This window comes from Sebastes fasciatus, chromosome 18, assembly GCF_043250625.1.
Source record: "Sebastes fasciatus isolate fSebFas1 chromosome 18, fSebFas1.pri, whole genome shotgun sequence".
Taxonomy (NCBI): Eukaryota; Metazoa; Chordata; class Actinopteri; order Perciformes; family Sebastidae; genus Sebastes; species Sebastes fasciatus.
Window position 1 is genome coordinate 25,510,243 of NC_133812.1, and position 17,298 is coordinate 25,527,540.

The 17,298-nt window shown below is 40.6% G+C and overlaps 1 protein-coding gene and 1 long non-coding RNA gene across 7 annotated transcripts in view; one reads left to right on the forward strand and one right to left on the reverse strand.

Moving 5' to 3' along the window:
* LOC141755936 (uncharacterized) overlaps nucleotides 1–17,298 on the reverse strand; it is a 117,592-nt gene that overhangs the window by 52,642 nt on the left and 47,652 nt on the right. For all 6 annotated transcript variants that reach the window (XR_012591373.1, XR_012591370.1, XR_012591371.1 and 3 more), the window contains one exon: nucleotides 92–221. This is a non-coding gene — a long non-coding RNA (uncharacterized LOC141755936). The remainder of the gene's footprint in view (nucleotides 1–91; nucleotides 222–17,298) is intronic.
* Nucleotides 1–17,298, forward strand: part of enpp1 (ectonucleotide pyrophosphatase/phosphodiesterase 1) — a 260,930-nt gene that overhangs the window by 14,602 nt on the left and 229,030 nt on the right. The window lies entirely within an intron of this gene.

A 17,298-nucleotide genomic window follows, 5' to 3' on the forward strand; every position in this document is an offset into this window, starting at 1 on the left:
AGGCTGTTATAGCTGTGTATTTATTCATGTAGTTTAGGAACAAGATGTTCAACGATCACATCTGGGTGTTATGTTTGGGTGTCCAATATACATTTGGCCTTATATCCCTGTGATGAGCTGCATCCACTGTCCCACTCGCTGTGATGCATTCTTGCTGTAAATGAGTTCTGGCCTGTGATTCTCTGCAGTCAGCTCTTAGTTGGTGAGTATGAATTATCCTCCTGCATCACAGAGAGAGAGAGAGAGAGACAAGCAGAGCAGTGAGGGATGGAGAGAGACGAATAGAAAGAGAGAGCAGAAGAGGTCATGGCCCATTTCACACAGCACACCAAAGAGATTACAGGAGGTCTCCAGGCATGACACGGGCGCCATGGTGATGTCTCTGCAAATAAGCAGATGCAAACATGCCACCTACAGAGCAGCTGAGGACGGTGGAAGGACAAGGAGAGCGAGGACACACAAACGAAGAAAAAACATTTTTTATTCTGCAAGATCAAAATGATATCAAACGCCGGCGCTGCACAGAGACGAGATAAAAAAAAAATAAAAAAACATCCGCAGAGCTGCTGAGTCCACAAGCTCGCAGAGGGGAAGCGCAGCGTGCGGTTTGTTATCGCTCGTGGCACATGTTGGACTTTTGAAGTGTCATGTCTCGTTACATATTAACCACACACTGACCGCGGCGCAACAGACAGGCCGGGGCTCAGTGTGGTGACGCCACGCCATATGTCATATATCTGCGTGGAGCTGCAGAGGCGACGCTCCTCCTCCCGCCAGAGACTCTATTGTCAGAACATTACATGTCGTTTTCATTTATGTATTCTCTAATACTGTAATGTAATAGCTCTAATTGGCCTCATGATTCATACAGAGGGATGTATTCATGGACCTAAATGGGAAACACACAGTAAGCTTTGATTTAAATAGCAGCTTACCCATAATGCATAGCTGTATCATACAGTAAGACACACTAATCCAATTACACCCCAAATACATTCAGACATGACTCAGAAATGTGAGCGTCATGTGAACCGTGAGTTCATGATGAGGGTATTTATGTCTTAGCATAATGACCTAATGGGCTTCTGTCATGCTTTTCTTTTTCTGTCTCGTTCATGTATAGAGAAGCACAGGTGGAATTAATCACATTAACGATGACTCAGCTCCCCTAATGCAGCCGTCATTAAAGGTGCTCTATATATCCAGATATCCAGAGCATTAACCCTTTAAATACGGGCTGCAGGAGATCATTGTTTGCATGATCCTGTTTAAATCAATCTAAAATACAAACCATAATAGCAAGAGCATTCATTCTTTTGCAGCTGACTTCTGTCTTTCGCGTCATCACGTTGTACGCTCACGATGACGTCATTACGGTTAGTTACGTGCAGTACAAAACCTGATGACGATGGCCGCGGGAGATCCATGTTAGCTGTTTAAATAGATCTAAAATAAAAAACATAATAGCGAGAGCATTCATTCCTTTTGCAGCGGAAAGTCTTTTGCGTTATCACATTGAACGCTCGTGATGATGTCATTACGTTACGTGCGGAACGTAACGAAACTATCAAAACGCCTTGCAGTGTATGTTAGTGCATGTGAGCGTGTCCCACTGACTAAGTTCCTGCTATGACACGTCAAAATGTCTGCTGTGGTTTAAAGAAACAATCCCGTCTCACGGTTTCAGTCGTATCACATGGAGTTGGCGTATTTGACTTGACTTGTTAACTCTATCTGCTGATTAAAACCATGTAATACAGGAGAAAGTTCTGCAAAAAGCACATAAGTGAACCTTGAGTTGGGATCGTTTTGACAAAATTCAAGAATGAAGAATGAACATTCATGTGTCACTTTTAAGCTGACAAGTCCTAAAAGTTTCACAGAGGAAATTATCCGCTGAATGAAGACCATGTGATACAGTTGAAAGCTCTGGGGAAATAAAACTAGTAAATGGATCTTGAGTTGGGGTTGTTTTGTCAAAGATTGACAGTGTTATATAGATAGATCTAACTGTCAGGAGTTACATTAAAAACCGTCAAATATAAATATATTAAGTGTAAAAATCAACAAGCATATGAGATATCCACTGTTAGTTTTTAGTTGTATGGAGAACACAACTTTAGTGTCTTCATTGGTACCTTCAGACCTGTTTTCTTGAGTGAATATTTTGTTGGTTTTTTAAATATTGATACTGCACGTCAAGCATTGACAATATCACGGTCAGTCGCTGCTGCACAAAGAAGAACGTGTCCCTAAATGTGAAGACACACCAGTGAATCTGGATGATGTGTGCAGCTGAGCTGTCTCTTATTTCCACGCTGCTACTCTTCTCTTTCTTCTGCTCCAGATAAGTTCTTCTAATTGCCGGCCTTTTGCTTTATCCCCACAAATCACACACACACACACACACACACGTGGAGAACGGCGGCTCAGACTGGTCACGCCACCAGCCCGAGGGGATTTGTTGAAAGTTTGTGAGTTGCGTCATTTCACCAGATTACAAAATAGGACATGAACATTACTAAAAACCAGTCTATATTTCAAGAAAATTATCATCTGTATTATCCAACCATGGACTTCTTGGTCTATATTTATGCCTCGGGGGGAAATACAATGAAGCAACTTCCTTCATTACAATTTCAATATTTCAAAATACTTATTTTCACTACAGACTAAAAATAAGAAGTGGATATAGTCACCATGACGTCACCCGTTGGTTTGTGGACTGCCGTTTTGAAGCCTCGACTTCAGCACTTTGGCTGTCGCCTTCTTGGTTTTTGGCCGTCGCATTTTTGGTCTTTTGCAGCCAGAAGCGACAAGAGAGGGTGGAGCTAAGTGCAACCGGATAAGACATTTTTAGGCGACCAAAAAGGTTATAATTAACTTTCATGAAGTGAAAACACACTGTGAAAGAGTTAAAGTTGTAAGACGAAAACACGGACAACTCCCAGATCGGACAACGCCGTGGTAGCGACCTGTCAATCACAAGGTAGCCACGCCCTAAAGCATCCCCTGCTTTATGGTCTATTTGACTCTAAATGTGACCATCATTTACTAAATGAACATCATGCTGTATTGAAGAAGACTTGAAACTAGAGATTGAGACCATAAACTCATGTTTACAATGTTTACTGAGGTAATAAATCAAGTGAGAAGTAGGCTCATTTTCTCATAGACTTCTATACAATCAGACTTCTTTTTGCAACCAGAGGAGTCGCCCCCTGCTGGCTGTTAGAGAGAATGCAGGTTTAAGGCACTTCAGCATTGGCTTCACTTCTCAGACCCGGAGCTGCTCACTGATTTTCACTTATTTAAAAAAGTATTTTAAGGTATTTCTGAAGATTATGTCACAATTTTATGTATTTTTTTTACAACAAAATCAACAACTAACACCCAGAAAGGCAAGTTCCGTTTATAGTCAATCCACAATTTACATTTCACTATACTGGAGTTTTTCTTCCCTTTAGATGCCCCCCAGGCAGCTTCCTGTTTTGTCACTGCTCATCTAAACTTACCCAGTGGAAGTTAGATATCATGAACGCTGTCTGGTCCTCCTCTCTCTTTACCACCAGAGAGAAAGCAGCCCCCCCGTCTTCCTCCTCATCTTTCCATCTACCCTGGGAAACCCCCTCGCCACAGTCGCCATGACACATTCAACCCACCTATTATATTGCACTGTGGGGGGCACGGGAAAACCAAAACAATCATTTAGACCCCATTTCACTGGAGCACTTATCTGCTAAGTGCTCACACAAATAGTCAAAGCCACACACTGAATGCGAGACGGGATCATCATCAACATTCAGGAAAATTAAGAAGTTGAGAGTTTGAAGTGTAACTGACTTACTTGTATGTGTGTGAACTTTGAATGTTCATTTTTAACACAGTCTTTCAGTGTTAAAATATACATAGCAGTACATCACATTTTCCAAAGGCAGAGTGAAATCCTTTATGCTCTTTTATGCTCGTCAGCTTTATGAGCTTTATGAGCTTTATGAGCTGTACTGCAACCAGCCACCAGGGGGCGATCAAGACATTCGGCTTCACTTTTGGTGAGCTGTCATGTCGTCCATCGTTATATACAGTCTATGGTTCAGGCTGATGGAGACACTGATCATCAAGAAACTGTTAGACCAATTGTCGTTTTTATATATCTGCTTGAGTACCAATTAGGCCTTTAATGATGCGTTAACGGAAAATCGTTTTCACGCTACTAATTTCTTTAACGCATAAATGCAATTGACCTTTCGGAGGTTGTAGCTGGCTCGGTTTTAAAGCTAGAGTGTCATACTAGCTTGTCGTGAAGGAGGCTAAATAACGCTCCAAACTTACGCTAAATTTTGGTGAGGAAAAACTGTCATGTCCGTTTTCAAAAGGGTCCCTTGACCTCTGACCTCCAGATATGTGAATGTAAATGGGTTCTATGGGTACCCACGAGTCTCCCCTTTACAGACATGCCCACTTTATGATAATCACATGCAGTTTGGGGCAAGTCATAGTCAAGTCAGCACACTGACACACTGACAGCTGTTGTTGCCTGTTGGGCTGCAGTTTGCCATGTTATGATTTGAGCATATTATTTATGCTAAATGCAGTACCTGTGAGGGTTTCTGCACAATATTTGTCATAGTTTTGTGTTGTGAATTGATTTAAAATAATAAATATATACATACATTTGCATAAAGCAGCATATTTGTCCACTCCCATGTTGATAAGAGTATGAAATACTTGACAAATCTCCCTTTAAGGTACATTTTGAACAGATAATGATTGATGATTAACTATATTAATTGATCGACAGCTCTAGTTTCAATTAGACAAAAATGATATACTATAGTATATGAGTAAACGGGCCCTTTACATCACTTCAGATATCCCTCTCATTAACAAACAAGGGCAAAATCATAATAAAAGAGCTTTGAATCAGTTACATGAACTTCACTTACTCCTGTGTGGTGTTATTTTTAACACAGCCTTCTGCTGTTGAAAGATACGTTAACAGTACATCATCATTTTCCCAGGTGGGAGTCAAATCTTTTATGCTCTTTTATGCTCACTGCAGTGAGAAAAATTTCAATTTGTGAATGGTGCACTGTTCAGAGACAGTTCAGTTCAACAATCTGAGTATTAATAGAGTCTGACCTTTCAGTCAGGCAGTGTACATCAGTATGTACGGTGCATGCACAGGAGCGCATACACAGACGCAATAACTCATAGCAACTCGTAGTAACTCAGCTTGTCACTAACTGTTCAGTGTGCAGACAGTGAGCTAAGGTTGAGCTCGTATTAGTATCCTTGACTTTCTCAGCGGCGGTGGTTTCATATGCAGCGAGTGTAACTCAATAGGTCCATCAATTACCTCTGTTTCCTAGGTGCCTCCACAAACAACAGCTGCAGAGTTTAATAAACTAGCCGTGCAACTCAATCACAGGGGCTAAAATATCACGGAGCCTGAAAACCAGCGGGGATCCTCCTGTTGTCATGGCTTCATCTATGTGACACAGAGACCCTTTAAAAACACCGATACACAGACGGTTATTCTCACACGTTTTATCATTTCATCAGAGACTTCCTGTTTACGAAACGGCACGCTGGAACACGGCGTGTTGCCTGGCGTCGAGGCATGCTGTCGCTGTATTAAGTTGCCGCTGCAGGCTTCACTTTGGGTTGTAGGACAGAGGTACATTTTTTCCATGGTAACTGGAACCTCATTCAAAACTCTGTCCTTGAATAGACGTGAGAGCGACGCTCTCTTCTTTTAGATTGAATCGGAGTCACTGGTTCAAGACACGTGTGCCTGCTCAGGTCTTTATTTACTTTATTCATCTGTGCGGGAAACGAGTGTAAAAATAAAGATTAAAAAAAAAAACAGCTGCGTAGGAGAGGACGGAAACTCAGGTGGGATTAGAAGAGGCTTCCCTAAAGAGCACCAACTGTGGAATCACAAACAGAAAAAACAATAATGCAAAACAGATAACAAAAATGGAAAATCATTGTGAGTGAAAGTATGACTGTATATGTTCCAGTGTGTGGTGAGGGCGGTGAGGACTGTACATGATGAAGAGGACAGGAAACAGAGGGTGTTTCCAAAACTAAACTAAGACAGCGATGATGTAAAGATCAGATTCGTACTGATTCCACCACTGAACTCATTTCTGCGAGACTGAACTGAGCTGATCAGTGAGAAAAGTGGAAAATTTAGATTTGGTGCAACCCTGTTTGAGTTTATCTGAGAACTGAAACAGATTTAAAAGGACTTCAGACTTCAGAGGGCTTGTTTCATCTTACAGTTAAGGAAAAAGAGATGTTGGTATGTAGAGGCGTCAGTATGCTCAAAACTACATTTACACTAAAGGGAGCTGGAGAGAGAAGTTCAAACCGTTCTCATGTAAACCAGTTGAGGTGTAAAATGGGGGCGTGAATGTCAGATTGTCGGTTTCAGAGTGACAAAAATTGTCAGGCGTAGCCCCCCGCCAATGGAAAATTGTGGTAGGAAGAGGGGTTTCAGGGGGTTTTGTCTTTGGTTGAATCATATTTACATCTTAAAGGAGCAGTGTGTAACATTTCGGGGGTTCCATTAGCAGAAATGGAATCTGAGGGCGTTTTCACATTCGGTACGATTGCCCCCCCTCTCCGCTCAGCTTTCACATTAGTAAAGTTGTTCCGTACCCGAGTACACTTGCGTCATCATCCACGTGTATTTGTTTATGTTGAGATCAGCTGTTCTGGCGGCAATGCATCATAAAACACTTCATTCAAACTGGACAGAAACAAAATAAAACTCACCAATATTGTCGTCGTTAGTCTTTCCAACAATCACCAACTCTGGTTTGGCTGAAATAAACTCTTATTTCACCGAGTTTGATGTAAAAAAATGCTGACTCTACACGTAGATACAGACACAGATATGAAACAGTTTTATGTATACAGATTTCGGAGGAGACCGGCAGCGCTGAAAAAGCCTGAGCTTTCAAAACTACTCGCTAACTGCTAACGTTACTCGCGTTAAATAGCAGTCCACTTCCGTGTTTCGGTATGGTTGGCTTTCACATCTGATGCGAACCGTACCCGAGTCCACATGATCCGTACTCCAGACCACCTTTTCAAGTGGACTCGAGTACGGATCGACGAACCGTGCCCGAGTACGGTTCGGAGCATTCACACTAATCAAACAAACTGGACTTTGGGGACAAAGTGTACTCGGATCCGGGCCCGGGTCCCTGATGTGAAAGCACCTTTATATTCATAGCTATGTTTTCATTAGTGTATAATCACCTGAAACTAAGAATCTTTGTGTTTCTGCTGACTTAGAATGAGCCCTTTATATCTACATACGGAGTGCGCCATGTTGCTCCGCCATGTTTATACGGTAGTCCAGAACAGACAAACCAAACACTGGCTCTAGAGAGAGCCTTCCACCTTTTTATGTTACCTGAAGGCCACCGTAGTTCTCCGACACGCTTGTGAAGCTGCAGTAACGTGAGACACAGAGTGCAAAACCGTGGTACAGCCGTCTGATTTCCGTTGCTCCTAAAGTAGTGTTATTATGGTGAGGATGGCCTCTGAGCGAGGAGAACGGCGCTACCAAAGTTTGCACTCGGAGGCTCACGTTACCACAGTCTTGGAAAGGGAGGAGTGAGAGGAGGGGGACTCAGTTGGTTGCAATCTGCAACCACACCACTAGATGCTGCCAAATCCTACACACTGTACCTTTAAAAGATTAAAAAGAGTGATGCAAAATAGAGAGTTCTCTGATGTAAGCAGGGTTATCAGTATTCAGCTAACGTGAGATTTATTCAGACAGAAAAATGAAATGCGAAGCACAAGACGGACAGACTCTTGACAAAGAAAAAAACGCTCATCAATCAAATATGTGATAAAATCCCAAAATATAACAACTTGGGTGTTTTTCATCTGTTGGGGCAGACAGTATGCAGCATATCACGAGAAACAGGCGTTAAAAGAAACATGGAGTTCATGTTCATTTTCCAGAAACTTGTTTTGTAATATTTTAACCGCTCAATAAAAATGAAAAAGGTTTACGCAGGGCGAGGCGGAGGCATCATAACAACATGAACAACAGAAGGTGCTCCAGACTATAATGACCCAGCCTGGTCAGAGGCCTTTTCACCTCCCAGCAGGAGCACAGCAAAGACTGGAGCGGTGCAAAGAGAGAGTGCATGCCGGGTGACACCCAAACAGCACAATGCACTCTACATGCAAGCATTTAATAAAATGTAATTTGTGTTTTGATGCTGCTCATGATGACCAATCCAAGTATGTAGCTGGAATTTATCTAATCTGGTATCTACTCCGAGAGCGACTTTGTGCGTGCTTTGTTCTCATTTTTTAATCTTTTTTTTTTTTTCAGAATGGAAACATCAGTGGAGCTGAATCAGGACTTTTATAAATAGCACAGACTGTGATAACATAACAGAGCTTCTCAGTGGGGCTGCTGAAGCTCCCTGCAGCCACTCGTACTGGAGAGAAAGCTGAATGCTGCACTCTGCTGGACACAAACACAATCTAATACTGTGGGTAGATATTTGAGTTAAAGGGAATTCCACCTAATCTTGATCTATTCTCTGTATGTTCTTCCATTAACACTCATCAATGTCCCTCCACATGCTCGCCCTCAGCCTCTCAGCTCTGTCAGGACTAATGTAATAACATGGAAACACCCAGCAGGGCTCAGATGACTGATTCGTTTGAAGATTGTATAATTAGTTAGTTTGATAGTCTGACAGCTGCTGTTTGAAACACACTCAAACTTTCATCTGGTGTCTGACAATCTCACGGCTCCAGTTCTTCTTATTTTCTTGTGTTTTATGTGGCTCTTGTGTTTCCTTTATGTAATGAGTAATTCTCTTTACTGTAAGAGGCTTCACAGTGGTGTTCTTCATGTATTCAAATCACAACATTCAAATTCTGGTCAAAGTACGTATGCTTTTGCGTCAAAATGCTATTTTATATATGCAGGAGTCTTTGAACTGTACAGGTGTTTTGGGTAGTAATGTTTCCATTAACATTTAAGTTAACATTAACACTTACATTTCCTTCTTTCGTTGCAATATTTTATTTGATAGCGTGACAATAAGAAAAAGGAAATGCAGCGAGAGAGGGATTGACGACACGTGGCAAACGTTCTTGGCCAGAATCGAAAAGGGGAATGTCGCAGTGTTTTTCAAACCAAGACAACACAGGAACGCCGCAGAATTCATCTAACAGTTATCACATAATTGCATTATTGTATATCTTTCATATTGGGGGCTGTCCTCGACCAAAGAAATTCTTAGTCGACTAACACTCGTACGATTTTGTCGACTAATCGATTAGTTGATTTAATCAACAGATCTGTAGTTTCTCTACAAAGAATCACACAAAAGCACCACTTCAGATCTTGTGTTTACCAAAGATGTGCTCAGAAGTTTCTTAGTAACCTTACTAATCGACTAAAGAAATCTTAGTCGACTGAGACCAAAACGACCGATTAGTTGACTAATCGATTAAGAGGGGGCAGCCCTAATACACATTTCTGAATTTGAGATATAATATTGCAGTTTTGACTTTAAAGATATTGTTTGTAAGTCCTAACACGTATAAATCATTGCGGGTCGGTGTCCCATGCGCGCTCACGTGTGGCTACGCTGCTCAGATTCAGACCCCAACACAAACTACGCGGAAGCATCAAAACCGCAAAGCTATATCTAGTCAAGCCCGTCTGTTAAACACTGTTAACTCTTCCTGCTTCAGCCTCCCGACCGCGTCCAGAAGACACAGGGGAGACCGTAGCCGTTCCCCTCTAGGGCCGGAGTCTCTGCTGTACTCTGCTCCTCTGCCTGCTTGTCTTCACTCACACACCGCGCTCGTTCTCACTCTTTCGCTCCACCTCTTACGAGCATGCGCGCACACTCTACACTGCAGAAGAGTGCTCGATGCTGATGGCGAGGCCGCTGATGAAGCGTGTTGTTGTGTGTGTGTGGTTGTCAGAACCACGCTGGATGACTTTGGAGAAGGCACAACTTGACCAGAGCACAAATAAAAGTGTGACTCATCAGTCCACCAGTGTCTCTCTGTCTTTATTTGTATGCCGCAGCAGTTCTACCAGCCCTCTGCTCTGATTAATGCATGTTTATGAGACACTGCATTAAAGCTGTCATTGTCCAGATAGTCTCTCTCTCGCTCTGTCTGTTGTGTGTGTGTGTGTGTGTGTGTGTTTCTCTCTCGGCCTCCTTGTTGACTTATTTTCTCCCAGAAGTGCTCCATTGATATGACAGGACAAGGTAGGACAGGCCGGGCCGCGGCAGGACGCAGCGACGGGCAATAAAAGTGTCATTTTTCACCTCGTTCATAAACAGCTCGTAATGCTGAGATGAGCCATTGCCTATTATGGGCTGCGTCCAGCCCGTGACATCAGTAAACAGAGCAGCGAGCGCCGGGGCTCGACCAATGAGGAGTGTGTTTTAACAAGGTTGTCGGGAGTCTGGACTAGCTCGTCCCATGGTAACCCGGCAGACAATGTACTTGTTGTGGTCGAGCCTGGGAACAGACTCGGGTCTAACTCTTATCAAGCTGTCTTGCGAGGCACAAACTTTGGATCATGAATATTACAGAGGTTATGGGGGTTATGGGACACTTTTATTACTCTGACAAACACCATTTCTCAGGAGGGCTGAGGTGGGAGGACAAGACGGCCATATGCCCGCCTCTTTTGCTTTGCAAAACAGGCTGTTGAACTTTCATAACTCCTCTGCGTGACTTTTGATTCACCTTTGTCTCGCACCGCTTGACCCACACGCTGCTGCTGCAAATGAGCGTCTATCTTTAGACGCTATGATTCAGCATGCGGTCTCAGATCAGGACAGCGCCGAGGCCGACCGGCTGCAGGAAGGTGGGCAAACGTGTCTGATGTGACTCAGTATGGGGGGGTTTTGTGAAACAACATGCTGCTCCTACACAACCTGTCTGTTTCTGATGCTTTACAAGCTGATAAAAAACAGAGTCTATAATGCAGGTGGTTGGCTTTAAAAGGAAGGAAGGACAGAGGGAACAAGGGAGTGAAAGGAGTGGACGCCTCCCCTCCATATGCTCACTCTGCCTCTCGTCCATATGCATGCAGCTCGTGTTCAACTCTTCCTCTCTTCACATAGGCGGCGGTGATGCATTGTGAATTTATACACCTTTCATTAATCTCCTGCTCAGAGAGAGAAAGCCAGAACAGGCCGGAGACTGAACGCTCTGCAATGATGATCAGGTTTAGAAAGGGACGCAACGCCCTCTAGTGTACAAAGGAAGCACTGTACAGACACTACAGTGTGCTCTTGTTCCTTTAGGTCAGGGGTCAGCAACCTTTACTATCAAAAGAGACATTTTAGGCAAAGAAAAAAATTTGTCTGGAGCCGCAAAACATTTGAGAATTTGATGAAGGTAACAGAGTTTATTGTCTAATTATATATATATATATATATATATATATATATATATAATTATATATATATATATATAATTATATATATATATATATATATATATATATATATATATATATATATATATATATATATATATATATGTATATATATATATATCTAATACAAGTCTAATGCAGTGAGGGCTAAAGTGCAAATGTACTACGGAGTATTAGGGCCACGTTGAGGGAAATAAAATCTGAGATTTCCAAAATAAAGTCATAACTTTACGAGAAAAAAACAAAATAACATATAAAATTACTACTTTATAATATTATGACTTTATTCTCAAAATACTACGCCTTTTTTCTCATAAACTTCTGACTTTTATTCTTGTAATATTATGACTTTATTCTCGAAATCTCAGATTTATTTTCTTTTCCTCAATGTGGCCCTAATACTCCAACGTACCGTCGTACCATAAACCTACAACAATGATAAATAAAAATGAAAATGTAAACAAAAAAACAGTTATTCATTTCCATTTTTATAAATCCACACGGAGCCACTGGAGAGGAGCTAAAGAGACGCATGTGGCTCCGGAGCTGCAGGTTGCTGACTCCTGCTTTAGGTTCTGTAGTGCCAGGAATATGCACTACAATAAATAACGAAACTTAGAAGTGTAACATTATCATTATAGTTATAACTTGTATGTAATTTCTATAACTCTTGGCAACACTTTACTTTAATTCCCCCTATTTAGCATTCATAAGCAGTACACAAATATTAAATAAATGAGTTAAAACACACTGTAATGTATTGCAGATTTAACTGTTTATTAATGTATTTGTCAATAAAAATGGAGGTTGGTGTATAAACCGATAATTAATGATAATATAGTAAAACACAGTTGCAATAATAAAAATAGAAGGAGTTATAATTGTTGACAAATACTGTACATTAACACTTAAAAATCATCATTAACCATTGTTTATTCAGGGAAATTGACAGAGCATTAAGCTCTTTTACAGCAATGCCGTGACCTCATGTTAAAAAATGTCCTTATATCTGTGTACGACTACGTTATAGCATTTTACACACCATTTATTAAATGTCCATGTACTGCTTTTAAGTGCTTGACTTTTTCTATTTTTCGCAGTTTGACTTTCATATCACGATTATAGTGACGAAATTATCACGTTATCAGTGTTATTGCGGTATTCTTAAAATGTGCTGAAAATGTTCAAAAAGTACTGATATACACAGATACGTTATTATTATTATTATTATTATCATTATCATTATTATTATTATCATTATTATTATCATTATTGTTATTATTATTATTATCATTATTATTATTATTATCATTATTATTATTATTATTATCATTATCATTATCATTATTATTATCATTATTGTTATCATTATTATTATTAATATCATTATTATTATATTATCATTATTATTATTAATATCATTATTAATATCATTATTATCATCATTATTATTATTATCATTATTATTATTATCATTATTATCATTATTATTATCATTATTATTATTATTATCATTATTATTATTATTATTATTATCATTATTATTATTTCACTCACACACACACACACACACAAACATACACACACACACACACACACACACACACAGTCTATCTTCTGCATTGCATTTGAGTATATGCATGCACAATTTACTGTAAATAAATACAAATGAGTCTTAAGAAGACTGTGACAGTAACTGCAATGAGCCCAACAACTGGCATAAAACCAGAGGAGTCTTGTATAGGAGTCAACCCACGCTGCGTCTGGGAGACGGCATCTGCTGGGCCGTATTTACCGTGAGTTTTTCAAAGCGTGGTAATCAAACATGGTTTTAATGATAATTAAGATTTGAAACGGAAACACCAACCATGGGGCATTTTACTGTTGTTTATCGTGACACCGTGAACCGTTAACATCCCTAGATTACAAACGAATCAAACCGATGAATCTAGTCCAGAAGAGAGCATTCACTTGAGTTGTGTTGTGGAAGAAAGAAAGCAGCGTTTCCTCCCCTTCAGTCTGTAATGACAGAGACGTATAGGACCACTGAGAGATGATTGGACAGGATGGAAAAACAGGATTGTGAAAGCTCCCAGGGTGATTTTACGAGGATGTGGATACTTCTGGGTTCAGGCTACCACAGAAGACCACATAAATTAAATTTCATTCGGATATCAGAACTTCAACATTCAGCAAGTCCAGAAAGGCAGACGCCCGTGAAAACTACTTATCTACTGCAGGACGGCTACAGCAGGGGATGAGACTGGTGCTGTATATAATAATATTGTCTTCTTAATTGCTGTCATACTGGATCCTGAACAGCAAAACTCGGAAAGCATTCAGAGCTTTGATGGATGAACTAGGAAATCTGCAGGTTTGTTAATATTTGCTGCTAAAACATCTGCTGATCGGAAAGATTATGAAACGCATTTAACTTCATCCTGCTTTCACTAAACATCTCTCAGTCCATTAGTCATTTTTTATGCTTTTTTTCATGCTGAAAGAATTTTTTTTAAGAAACTTTCGAGCACATCTCTGGTAAACACAAGATTTAATGTGGTGCGTTTGAGAACAGATCACAGATCTATTGATTAAATCATCTAATCGATTACTCGACAAAATCGTACGAGTGTTAGTCGACTAAGAATTGCTTTGCTTGAGGACAGCCCTAAATAAAATACCAGCTTTTTGTAGCTCAAAACCAACTTATCCGCGTCTTATGCATCGAATGTATATAAGAAGTGGACGAAGCCTCGAGTTCGGCATATTGGGCGTCGCCGTCTTGTTTTTTTTTGCAACCAGAAGTGACACGAGAGGGTGGAAATACATACAACCGAACGCTAAATAAGACATTTTTAGGCGACCAAAAAGGTTATAATTAACTTTCATGAACTGAAAACACACTGTGAAAGAGTTAAAGTTCTAAGACGAAAACACGGACAACTCCCAAACCGGACAACGCTGTGGTAGCGACCTGTCAATCACAAGGTAGCCCCGCCCTAAAGCATCCCCTGCTTTATGGTCTATCTGACTTTAAATGGGACCATAATTTACTAAATAAACATCATGCTGTATTGAAGAAGACTTGAAACTAGTGATTGAGACCATAAACTCATGTTTACAATGTTTACTGAGGTAATAAATCAAGTGAGAAGTAGGCTCATTTTCTCATAGACTTCTATACAATCAGACTTCTTTTGGCAACCAGAGGAGTCGCCCCCTGCTGGCTGTTAGAGAGAATGCAAGTTTAAGGCACTTCAGCTTAGCTTCACTTCTCAGACGTGGAGGATGTCCACTGATCTTGAAGTATTAATTTGATTTAGTGGTGATTTCTGAGGAGTTTTTTTATCTGTTCATGTCAGTGGGCTTTGACCGGCTGCTGTTTCTCTGTAGGAATGCAGTTAAGTATATGTTGTTTATTAATATTTATATATATTTAGAATATTTATGTGAATACTTTCCTGATCGTAAAAATAGTCACCACCGTTGGGCACCGTTTAATTTGGAACTAGTGGATCCAAATCCAAGATCTTAGACCGTCTGTAACATAAAAGTAGTGAGTATTAGACCTGTTTGGTTTAAAGGTGACGTATACTGTCTTAATATATCTTAGCATTATAGTTGTATTTATAACGGTTATTTAGTTACAATAAAGGTCTTTAAAGATACTTTAAAGATGCTGACTGATCCTCCTAAACTCATGGCGTGTTCTTCAGTTTCACAGGAAGAATAACATGTACATTCAGAGGTACTCCTTTGAACATCAATGATTTAGTTCCCCAGTGATTGGACCGCCACTAAATGGATCTGTAAGGCTCAGACTCGACATTACGGTGAACTGGCATTGACACACACTTTCCCCAACTCTCTCACAGCCATTAAACTACGCTTTGTTCCTGGTGTCTCGCTTGCTTTATTCTTTCATTTCAAGCCTCTCCTTATGCGTTTCCCACTCCCTCTCTACATCTCCCGGAATCTCGGTGGGCTTGTAAAGGAGTTTTAATAGAGAGGAATATAAATCTGCAAGTGACAAACTCCAGTCGTGGCGGAGCGGGGGCCGGTGTGTACGTTGTGAACTGCTGCGCTGTAAAAACCAGGACCTCCAAGGCTCCCGTGCCCCCTCTGCGATTCCCGCTGGCATTACCGTGAGACCTCACAACCTCTCAGGCTGAACCACAACACACGGGCGGGACGCTCCCAGCTGCTTGAAGTCTAAAGGGGAGCACTATCGGGCCCGCGCCGCCTGAAGGACTTGGGTTTAGAGCGGCCAGTTTCAGGAGCTTAGGCTGGCAAAGAAAGAGTTTTACACACAAACTTTTATGAGATTTAACTAATCTATATAGTATTTTAATTTCCTTTTATTTTCTAGAATTTATCAAATGCTGTTGAAAAAGATTTTTGTATTTCAACAGATCTCACAAGACCTTTATTGTTTTAAACAGGTCCAATAACAGGAACATGCTCATAGCCAGACCCAGAGGACTATAGAGCAGGGCTCAACAGTAAGGATAAGAAGACAAACAGTGTGTTCCAATCCACATACTTCCAGAAGTACACTTCAGTGTAGTGCACTTTGTGCACTCTGTACTCACTTGAGTAGTGCGTAAATTTCAACGGGGTAGGGTCGTCTCAAATCGAATACTCTGCGGCGCACTGACCGGAAATGACGATCGCAACATTTGACCGCGGCTCGCTACCCGACAAAATATCTTCTGAAAAAAAATGAAAGCAGAGTGGAAATGACGTTTCCAACGTCGTCGCCTACGCCTACGATGTGTCCTCCTGTTGGCTGAAAATGCACCGGTATGTTTACGTATTGTTTTATTCTGTTATCTACGTATGTTTGAATCGTGGTCCCTTTCCTTTCCTTTCCGCTACGTAGACAAGACGGCGACAATTGAGTGTGAAAAGTGTCCAGCGTTCCACACTCAACGATCTGACCGTTTTGAGTACAACATCCGGGTACTTTAAGTGCACTGCATTTTGCCGTACTTCCCAGTGTGAACGCACTTATGCACTCAAAATAGTAAGTGTAAGTACAGAAGCACGCGGATTGGAACACACTCAAAGTTTATAAGATGAAGCGCAAGCGAGCATTTCAAATATCCTGGAAACAGGAGTTTAGTTGGGTGGCGTTAGAGGATGTGGGCAAAACTCCAGATTCATTACTTAAATAAAGATTTAACCTGCAATTAACTTTAGTCTTTGTTGTTATCTGATAACCGCTGATAAAACAATTTGTATAGGGGCAAGTGAAAATTGACTTATGGCAAGTAAATTTGAAAAACACTTTAAAGTTGAACCCTGAATATCCATGGAGGGAAGTCAGAAGTGAATAGATTTATAATCCTTTAGATTTCAGATCCTGTGATTACGGTTCGTAACAGCGCGGTTTAATACTAAAGGTCCCTGAATTCTGGCGGACGCCGCCGCTAACGAAGACAACAACTATAAAGATAGGTAATCAAAGAATATAAATACATCGACTATTACTGGAAAAAATGCCCAGCATAAATATTGTTGGTTTGATTTCATGATCATTTTAAGGATTACAATTTTAAAATAGAAAATACTGTAAGAGAATTAAGAATATAAACCCAATCAGTCCCAGATGCACGCTGGCATTCAGCCAAATGTTTTAGTGAGACTTGCATATAAACAGATTGGTATCAGTCAACATATCGATAGCTCTGATGAGCAAAATGAGCTTGTTCATGCTTCATTTTAACCCCTTAATGCGTGTCCATTCGTCTTAATCAGGGAAAAGGCTGTCCAGAGTACATTTAATAATCACCGTTGTTAAATTATTGGTAATGCTTTTAGAAACTATT